This window comes from Sciurus vulgaris, assembly GCF_902686455.1.
Source record: "Sciurus vulgaris genome assembly, chromosome: 4".
NCBI classification, from domain to species: Eukaryota; Metazoa; Chordata; class Mammalia; order Rodentia; family Sciuridae; genus Sciurus; species Sciurus vulgaris.
The window spans coordinates 111,998,568-112,007,257 of NC_136464.1; the positions used below are offsets into that span (position 1 = coordinate 111,998,568).

At 35.4% G+C, this 8,690-nt stretch overlaps 1 pseudogene across 1 annotated transcript; it reads right to left on the minus strand.

Annotated features, from left to right (window-relative positions):
- Positions 1-389: 389 nt before the first annotated feature.
- Positions 390-3,489, minus strand: LOC306660283 (large ribosomal subunit protein eL6-like; annotated as a pseudogene). The gene is made up of 2 exons: positions 3,436-3,489; positions 390-1,225 (listed from the first exon to the last, which is right to left on the minus strand). The product of its transcript is annotated as a large ribosomal subunit protein eL6-like (transcript).
- Positions 3,490-8,690: the final 5,201 nt, after the last annotated feature.

Consider the following 8,690-nt stretch of genomic DNA (forward strand, 5'->3'; position numbering starts at 1 on the left):
AGTAAGTTATTGGTAAAGAAGAGAACATAAATCAATAATGTGTATCCCGTAAAAACTACATTTGCAGAATAGAAGCAAATGCAAGATCTCAGAGAATATTGCATTTATGAGACCCTTCTAGATATTTACTAGGGAATTCCCTTCAGATAATAAAAAAGATAAGAGAATGTTGACATAGAGAGACAGGTAGTAAACATTAAATATGTATTTAGTTGTAGAACTATCAATGTCATTTAAAAATCTAATTGTTCCATTTTGGAGACAAAAAATAAATGTACTATCTAGAAAATGGTTAAATAAATATTAAGCACCTAATTTGTTTTTCTTATGTGAATTATATCAGTGGGTAAGATACAAATGAAGTCTTTTATTTTATTTTAATGTTTCAGTTATTTAATTAGGTTCTTGGTAAGAAACTTGTGAGGATAAATTCCATTTGTTAGAGCAAAAGTGGATTGCATGTATCCCTGGAACTGAGGAATAGCTTTGATTTTGAGTAAAATTTGTGAGTCCACAGCTTTCTGATCAACTTGCACTGCTCTGTAACCTCATATTTCTCTTTCTCTATTTCTAAGGTCTCACCTTCCTGGTGTCTGGGCTTCCTCAACTGCTTCTTCCTGAAGTAAGCATCAGTGAAGGGTTTGGAATTTTCATATCGCTGATATCGATCTTTGTGGAGGTGGTGATAACAAATTTCTGGTATGTTCTACGTAGAGGAATCGATTGAGGGCAAGAGGTCCCATCACAAGTAGCAAGCCACTGCTCAGCTGCTTCAGGAAAACCACTCTCTTGCCACTGCAGCACCTGGTGAGGACGATCAAGATGGTCCCAGGAGGGATGCTGGCTCGCAGTTTTCTCACATGCTGACTGAAGGGTTTTTGCCCTGGCTCAACAGCTTTGGTGGCACATCTTCAGTTGGATAGTATCTAGGCATTTTGTGAAGCTTAACCACCCTGGTACCACCCACCATTCTTTCACCACTGACTAGTTTTGTGACCTTAGCAAGAACCTTCTCCTCCTTCTCAGCCTTGGATTTAGCAGCTGGGCACTTCCTCTCGTGCATGGCCTTTCGGGAATACATAGCGGATCAGGAGTATTGCCAATTCCTCTAATCAGGCAGGGTTTCGTCCACAGTGGGGCTTCTCTTTCTTGGGTTTCTTATCCTTAGGGTGTCCCTTTTTAACCTTGCCAACATCATCAGTCTCTTGGCTCCAGGTTTCTTCTCCTTAGTGACCAGTTCTCAGCCTTTTCAAGAGTCATTCTTTGCTCCCTGCCGCTAATCCAGGTCAAAGAAATAAAGCAGCTGGACGGCCTCTCAGTTGACCCTGAGCATGCTCGACCCCCGTAGGTGTGGACCTAATGTCCTCGGGTTTCCAATGGCAAGAATTGAGGTCTTGAAATCCAGCTTCAAGAGAAGCCTTTTAAAAATACAATTAATAATCTTATAAGAATGGTAATACTATCATTTTTCAACCTACAATATATAGATGAGCTAGGCCTTGAACATCAATGACTATGAATATAAAAATTAAAATTATGAAAACCAAAAATTTCACAATGTGTCAAAATGTATTCTATTGTCATATATAACTAATTAGAGCAAATTAAAAAATAAAAATAAAAAAATTTTAAAAATAAAACCAGAAAGTATGTGCCTTTTGATGAATTAACACACTACCACATAGAAACCTGCCAAAGGAATCAAACCTGGATATGATAAAGCCTTTGGGTTCAGATACCAGCTTGCAGAAAATAGAGGAATCTGTTGAAGTGCCTATAAATTTTTAATCAGAAAAATGCAGAATATGGGAAACACTGTATGTCAAACAGCCCAAGTACTTGGGCGGATACTTTGAAAAGAAAGTAAATGAATGAACAGGATACCTGAAGATTGAAAAACACATAGAAAATTAAAATTAAATGAATAAGAGCAAGTTTAAGAATGAATAGTTGTGTGATGTAAAGAAAACAAGAAGTGATCACTATAATGGTTAGTTTGGAAGAGAGTAAGGTCTTTGTGAGTGGGATAGGACAAATGCAGGAACTTTTGGGGTGGCTAGGATCATTCTAATTTTGTAACCTGGGTGATGATTACAAGCATGTCTAAACTATAATTCTTTGAGCTATATATTTATTTTGTATGATTTTATGTATTTATTTTATAATAAAGACATTAAAACCAAATAAAATAAAAAAGATTCTAAAAATCTATTATCTTTGTTTTAAGCACTGAGTACAGAATTTATTAAAATAATTCTTATGAATTCATGTATGAAATGAAAATACTGGTTGATCATTTACATATGACCTGGTACATGCAATAATGGAAATACTCTCTATTATCAGAGCACTAGCCCAGGTTCTAGGATAGAGTCTTAATATTTCCTAGGGTAGACAGCATTTAAACTGAGAAGTAACAATCTAGGAGAATGTGTAGAGGGATATTACAAATAGAAGCAGGAGTAATAGCAAAAAAGAAAGACAAAACATGCTGTGTAAAGGTCATGTAGGAAGCATACCTGGAGCATAAAATATGAAGTGAAAAAAAAATAGCATTTACTTATTTACTTATTTTGAAATAAAAATGTCAATATGACTCTTAAGACAAATATATTTTTCTATTTCATACTCTGTAACATATTAATACAAAATTATGTTCTGTAATGACTCAGTACAATTTTTTTCTGGCCATAAAATCTTCAACAACCTAATAAAAATCAAATCAGTTCTTCCAATTGTAATGATGATCACATGATGAACATTTTAGAACAGTCCACATGCAACCCAATCATGTTGATGCTTTCAGAGATAGCCTTAGATTAAGTAAATGACTAAACAATCTCCCCCCCCATACTTCTGGTGTGCAAATAAGCAAATGAATATGGCATAAAATATTAGCCCATATTTCAATGAATATCAGTTATTGTGCTATTTTTGATACAACATTCCAGAATCTAGCCTAGCAGTCCTCAATTCATTGAAATCGGTAAGGCATCCACACCTATAAAATGAGTTCCCTCCAATATAAGTAAATTCAACATCTGACAATTATTTAAGTGATCTTGGTCTCCTTGTGCTAAAACCTGAAACACCTACTGAACTATGTATATTATACTGTTAATATAGCAGGGAAAGGACATGAATTCTTGTGATTGAAACCAAAATTTCTGGGCTGGGATTGTGGTTCAGTGGTAGAGTGTTTGCCTAGCATGTGTGAAGCACCTGGTTCAATTCCCCGCACCATAAATAAATAAATAAATAAATAAACAAACAAACAAACAAATAAAAGGTCCATCAACAACTAAAAAATATTTTTAAAAATAACTAAAGAAACCAAAATTTCTCCCCTTTTGCTGGCATGGAGGGAAGGTCTGCATAGGCTGCACATGTCAGGGGATAGAACACTGCCAATTTCACCAATTTCTTCTTTTTTACTTTTAGGATTCTTTCTGGATTATTAGAATCTGAAGAATGGAACTTTTCAGACATTGGAAGTGAAAAGAGATGGATTTTTTGAAGAGTAGAAACAGGAACAGAACTCTGGACTGTGAGAGGAGACCCAAGAGCAGATTTCCCATTGGAGTGTGTTAGTATAAGGGTTTATATAGCACTTTGGTCAAGTTAATGGTCAAAATTTATGCTAATTAGAATTTTTAAAAAGCAGCAATGCTATTGTTCCAAAATTATGCTAATTAGGGTTTGGAAAGGTACTGATCTTTTCGGTTAGTCTTGCAAACCCAGTAAGGTCTGCCCCACTTCTGTTTTCCCACTGCTCCTCAGGAAACATGGAGGGTTCCCCACTATAGAGGTCCCTGCTCACCACTGCTCTCTGCCCCTTGACTGTTCCACTGCTGCTACTCGCTGTGAATTACTCAGCTGGCTGTGCAGCTTGGCAGCCAGAAGGCCATATCACCACCCCATTTCCTAGTAAAAATGCAGTGAAGAGTATTAGAGAACATAGTATGTTACTAAGAAAACATAAATCAAGTAAGATGATGTTTTCAGTAAGAACTTACCATGAAGATGTAATTATTAGATAAAGATATTTTCAGAGACTTGTACAGGTTAACAATTACTAAATCAAGATCTTATCTACTAAAATATGAATATCAAAGAGGTATACTATGTAAGCAAGTATATTACATGTGTCTTGAGCCAGCATCTTTTCAGTAATAGAAGTTGGACAGTCACTAACAGTCACTCTGATCCATTGTCCAAGGAATATATTAAGAAACACATTTTTTTTGGCACAATTCTTACATAACATTATGCAATGAGTCATTTTAAATATTTTCTTTTAGAATGAGTCATTGAAATCCATTTTAATATTGCTTTATCCTTTTAAAAAAGTTATCAATAAGCAAAATATCATCCTACAAAAACTAAAATAATGATGAAGATACACTCTTAATTTGTACAAGAATAGCATTTGCCAAAAGATGTTTTAAATATGCTTAGAAGTAGGAAGGATTCATCTACCCATCTACCCTGCCTTTAGGGAAAAATGGCTAGGTCACAGGCATAAGGTAATGGTGATATTAAGAATAACTATTGCAGGAGAACTACTGTTTTAGGAGGATAGTAATTCCTTTTCAATTGGTAAAGAAAAAGTTTTTTTTTGTTGTTGTTTTGTTTTTTTTTAGCAAAACAGCCTTATTTTGCTTTTGGAATATCACAAAAGGGGCATGAGCATAGTCTACCTATCACTTATTCTTACTATTATTTAGTAATTTGTGCAGGCTTCTTTTTCTCCTTTGAACATTTACTAAACAGAGCTGTTGTGTTTAGAATTGATTTTGCTGTCTCAGCCACATTAAGGCTGAGATGCTTTTTGGCTTTCATCTAAACGAACAATTTCCTACTTAGACACACTGGATTTGGAGTTGGATCAATAAAAGCTTTACTGTGTCCTTTCTCTTTCCTCTTAGAGCTCACAAAAGAGAACTAAATTCCATTCATCTTTTCACTTGCTGCAGTGGAATCTTTAGCAATGCATTTCTGGCTTGAATGAAGAAACATAGCGAGAAATTGGCAGAGAAACAAATAGGAATTCACTATTTTCCATGCTTGGACCCCTGAAGATTGGTTACCTCTGGGTATGCATGTAAATTTGCCTAACTCTTAACTATTTGTTTTTGCTCTGCTTCAAGAGCACAAATCCTTACGAAAGGTTTAGTGTAATCCTACTGAATCTTATGTGGCTCTTTAGTTATCTGCAAGGAAGCCAATTTGATTAGAAATCCTGGTCATTTAAATTTAAAGAATTTCAAATGAAACAAGTCAAGGAATTCTTTTAAATGACCTCCAATGGTGCCATTTCAGGTGATCAAATATTAAAATGTCAAGATTTGTAAATTCATGAACATTTATAAAAATTACTTTTAGATATCTACACTATTTTATAGATTCTAATGAAAGAAACATGATTTCACTTTATGTCACACACAGCAACAAATAAAAAACATGTCATTAACCAGATATATTACCACTGAAAAAAGTATGGTAGAGGCAGAGGAAATACTGGGAAACAATATGGAACAAATTATATTATTATATTGTGAGTGTGTACAAATATGTAACAATGAACTCTACTATTATGTATAAATGTAATGCACCAATAAAAAATAAAGATAGTGCCCAAGGATAAATTGTGAATTTTGTGCTATTAAGTTCAGTTCTGGTTATACATCTTGGGTAGTAATTGATGCTCAATTCCATTCCACTCTACCAGGGGTCATGTCATAGGTAATACTTTCTGCAACACAAGGATATAGGGAAAAGGGTATACTCATACATTGCTGGTAGAACTGCAAATTGGTACAACCACTCTGGAAAGCAGTATGAAGATTCCTCAGAAAACTTGAAATGGAACTACCATTTGACTCAGTTATACCACTCCACAGTATATATCCTAAGTACTTAAAATCAGCATACCACAGAGATACAACCACATCAATGTTTATAGCAGCACAATTCACAATAGCCAAGCTATGGAGACAATCTAGGTGCCCTTCAAAAGATAAGTGGATAAAGAAAATGTGGTATATATGCACAATAGAATATTACTCAGCCAAAAAGAAGAAGACAATTATGACATTTGCCAGTAAATGGATGAAACTGGAGACTATCATGCTAAGGGAAATAAGCCAATCCCCAAATAACCAAAGGTTGAATGTTCTCTCTGATGTGTGGATGCTAACACACAATGGAGGATGGGGGGAATAGAATTTCAGTGGATTATACAAAAGGGAATGAAGGGAAGGTATGGGGGATAGGAATGGGAAAGAGAGTAGAATAAATTGAACATAACTTTCCTGTGTTCATATATGAATACATGACCAGGGTAACTCCACATCATGTACAACCACAAGAATTGAATCCTAATTAGAATAAGTTATACTCCATTTATATATAATATGCCAAAATATATTCTACTGTCATGTATATCTAAAAAGGACAAATAAAAGTCAGAAATTCAATTCATCAACGGGAAGGAGAAAAATAGCAGAGGACTTTTAATGATTAATATGTAGAAGACATGCTAGGAATTAATAGAAGTAACAAAAAGACTGAAATAATTTACTCAGCAAAAATTTGTCATGACTTCATCAATTAATTCAGCAAAATAGCAGGCTATAAAATCAACACACATAAATCTAAAGCATTTTTATATGCAAGCGACGAAATAGCTGAAAGGGAAATGAGGAAAACAACTCCATTTGCAATAGCCTCGAAAAAAATAAAATACTTGGGCATCCATCTAACCAAAGAGGTAAAAAGATCTCTACGATGAAAACTACAAAACATTGAAGAAAGAAATTAAGGAAGACCTTAGAAGATGGAAAGATCTCCCATGTTCTTGGATAGGTAGAATTAATATTGTCAAAATGGCCATACTACCAAAAGTGCTATACACATTCAATGCAATTCCAATTAAAATCCCAATGACGTACCTTACAGAAATAGAGCAAGCAGTCATGAAATTCATCTGGAAGAATAAAAAACCCAGAATAGCTAAAGCAATCCTTAGCAGGAAGAATGAAACAGGGGGTATTGCAATACCAGAACTTCAACTATACTACAAAGCAATAGTAACAAAAACAGCATGGTATTGGCACCAAAATAGACAGGTAGATCAATGGTACAGAACAGAGGACATGGACACAAACCCAAATAAATACAATTTTCTCATACTAGACAAAGGGGCCAAAAATATGCAATGGAGAAAAGATAGCCTCTTCAACAAATGGTGCTGGGAAAACTGGAAATCCATATGCAACAGAATGAAACTAAACCCCTATCTCTCACCCTGCACAAAACTCAACTCACAATGGATCAAGGTCCTTGAAATCAGACCAGAGATCCTGCATCTTATAGAAGAAAAAGTAGGTCCAAATCTTCACCTTGTTGGCTTAGGTTCAGACTTCCTTAACAAGACTCTCATAGCACAAGAAATAAAAGCAAGAATCAATAACTGGAATAGATTCAAACTAAAAAGCTTTCTCTCAGCAAAGGAAACTATCAGCAATGCGAAGAGAGAGCCTACAGAGTGGGAGAATATCTTTGCCACTCATACTTCAGATAGAGCACTAATTTCCAGAATATATAAAGAACTCAAAAAACTCTACACCAAGAATACAAATAACCCAATCAACAAATGGGCTAAGGAAATGAACAGACACTTCACCAAAGAAGATCTACAAGCAATCAACAAACATATGAAAAAATGTTCACCATCTTTAGTAATAAGAGAAATGCAAATCAAAACTACACTAAGATTCCATCTCACCCCAATTCCAATGGCGATTATCAAGAATACAAGCAACAACAGGTGTTGGCGAGGATGTGGGGAGAAAGGTATACTCATACATTGCTGGTGGGGCTGCAAATTAGTGCAGCCACTCGGGAAAGCAGTGTGGAGATTCCTTAGAAAACTTGGAATGGACCCACCATTTGACCCACACAGTATATATCCTAAGTACTTAAAATCAGCATACTACAGAGATACAGCCACATCAATGTTCATAGCCGCTCAATTCACAATAGCCAGACTATGGAACCAACCTAGATGCCCTTCAATTGATGAATGGATAAGGACACTGTGGTATATATATACAATGGAATATTACTCAGCCATAAGGAATAATAAAATTATGGCATTTGCAGGCAAATGGATGAAATTGGAGAATATCATGCTAAGTGAGATAAGCCAATCTAAAAAATCCAAAAGAAGAATGATCTCACTGATAAGCGGATGATGACACGTAATTGGGGGTGGGAGGGGGGCAAGAATGGAGGAAGGAGGGACTGTATAGAGCGTAAAGAGAGGTGGGAGGGGTGGGGGGGAGGGGAAAAATAGCCGAATAAATCAAACATCATTACTCTATGTAAATGTATGAATATGCAAATGTTATGCTGTTACTCCATGTATAAACTGAAACAACATGTATCCCATTTGTTTACAATAAAAATAAATTAAAAAAAAAAGAAGTGAATCACAGACCTGAGAAGACTATGCCATTCACACAGGGATCAGATCTCTTCACCAAGTAGACTGGTTCCAACCAAGGTTTAATGGGCTCATCTGGCTTTTCAGGCACTCATGAATCACAATGGGGATGTGACCTGAAAAATGCTTCATTAGGTGATTTTGTTGTGAAAATACAACACACCAGAGTGTCCACAGAAGA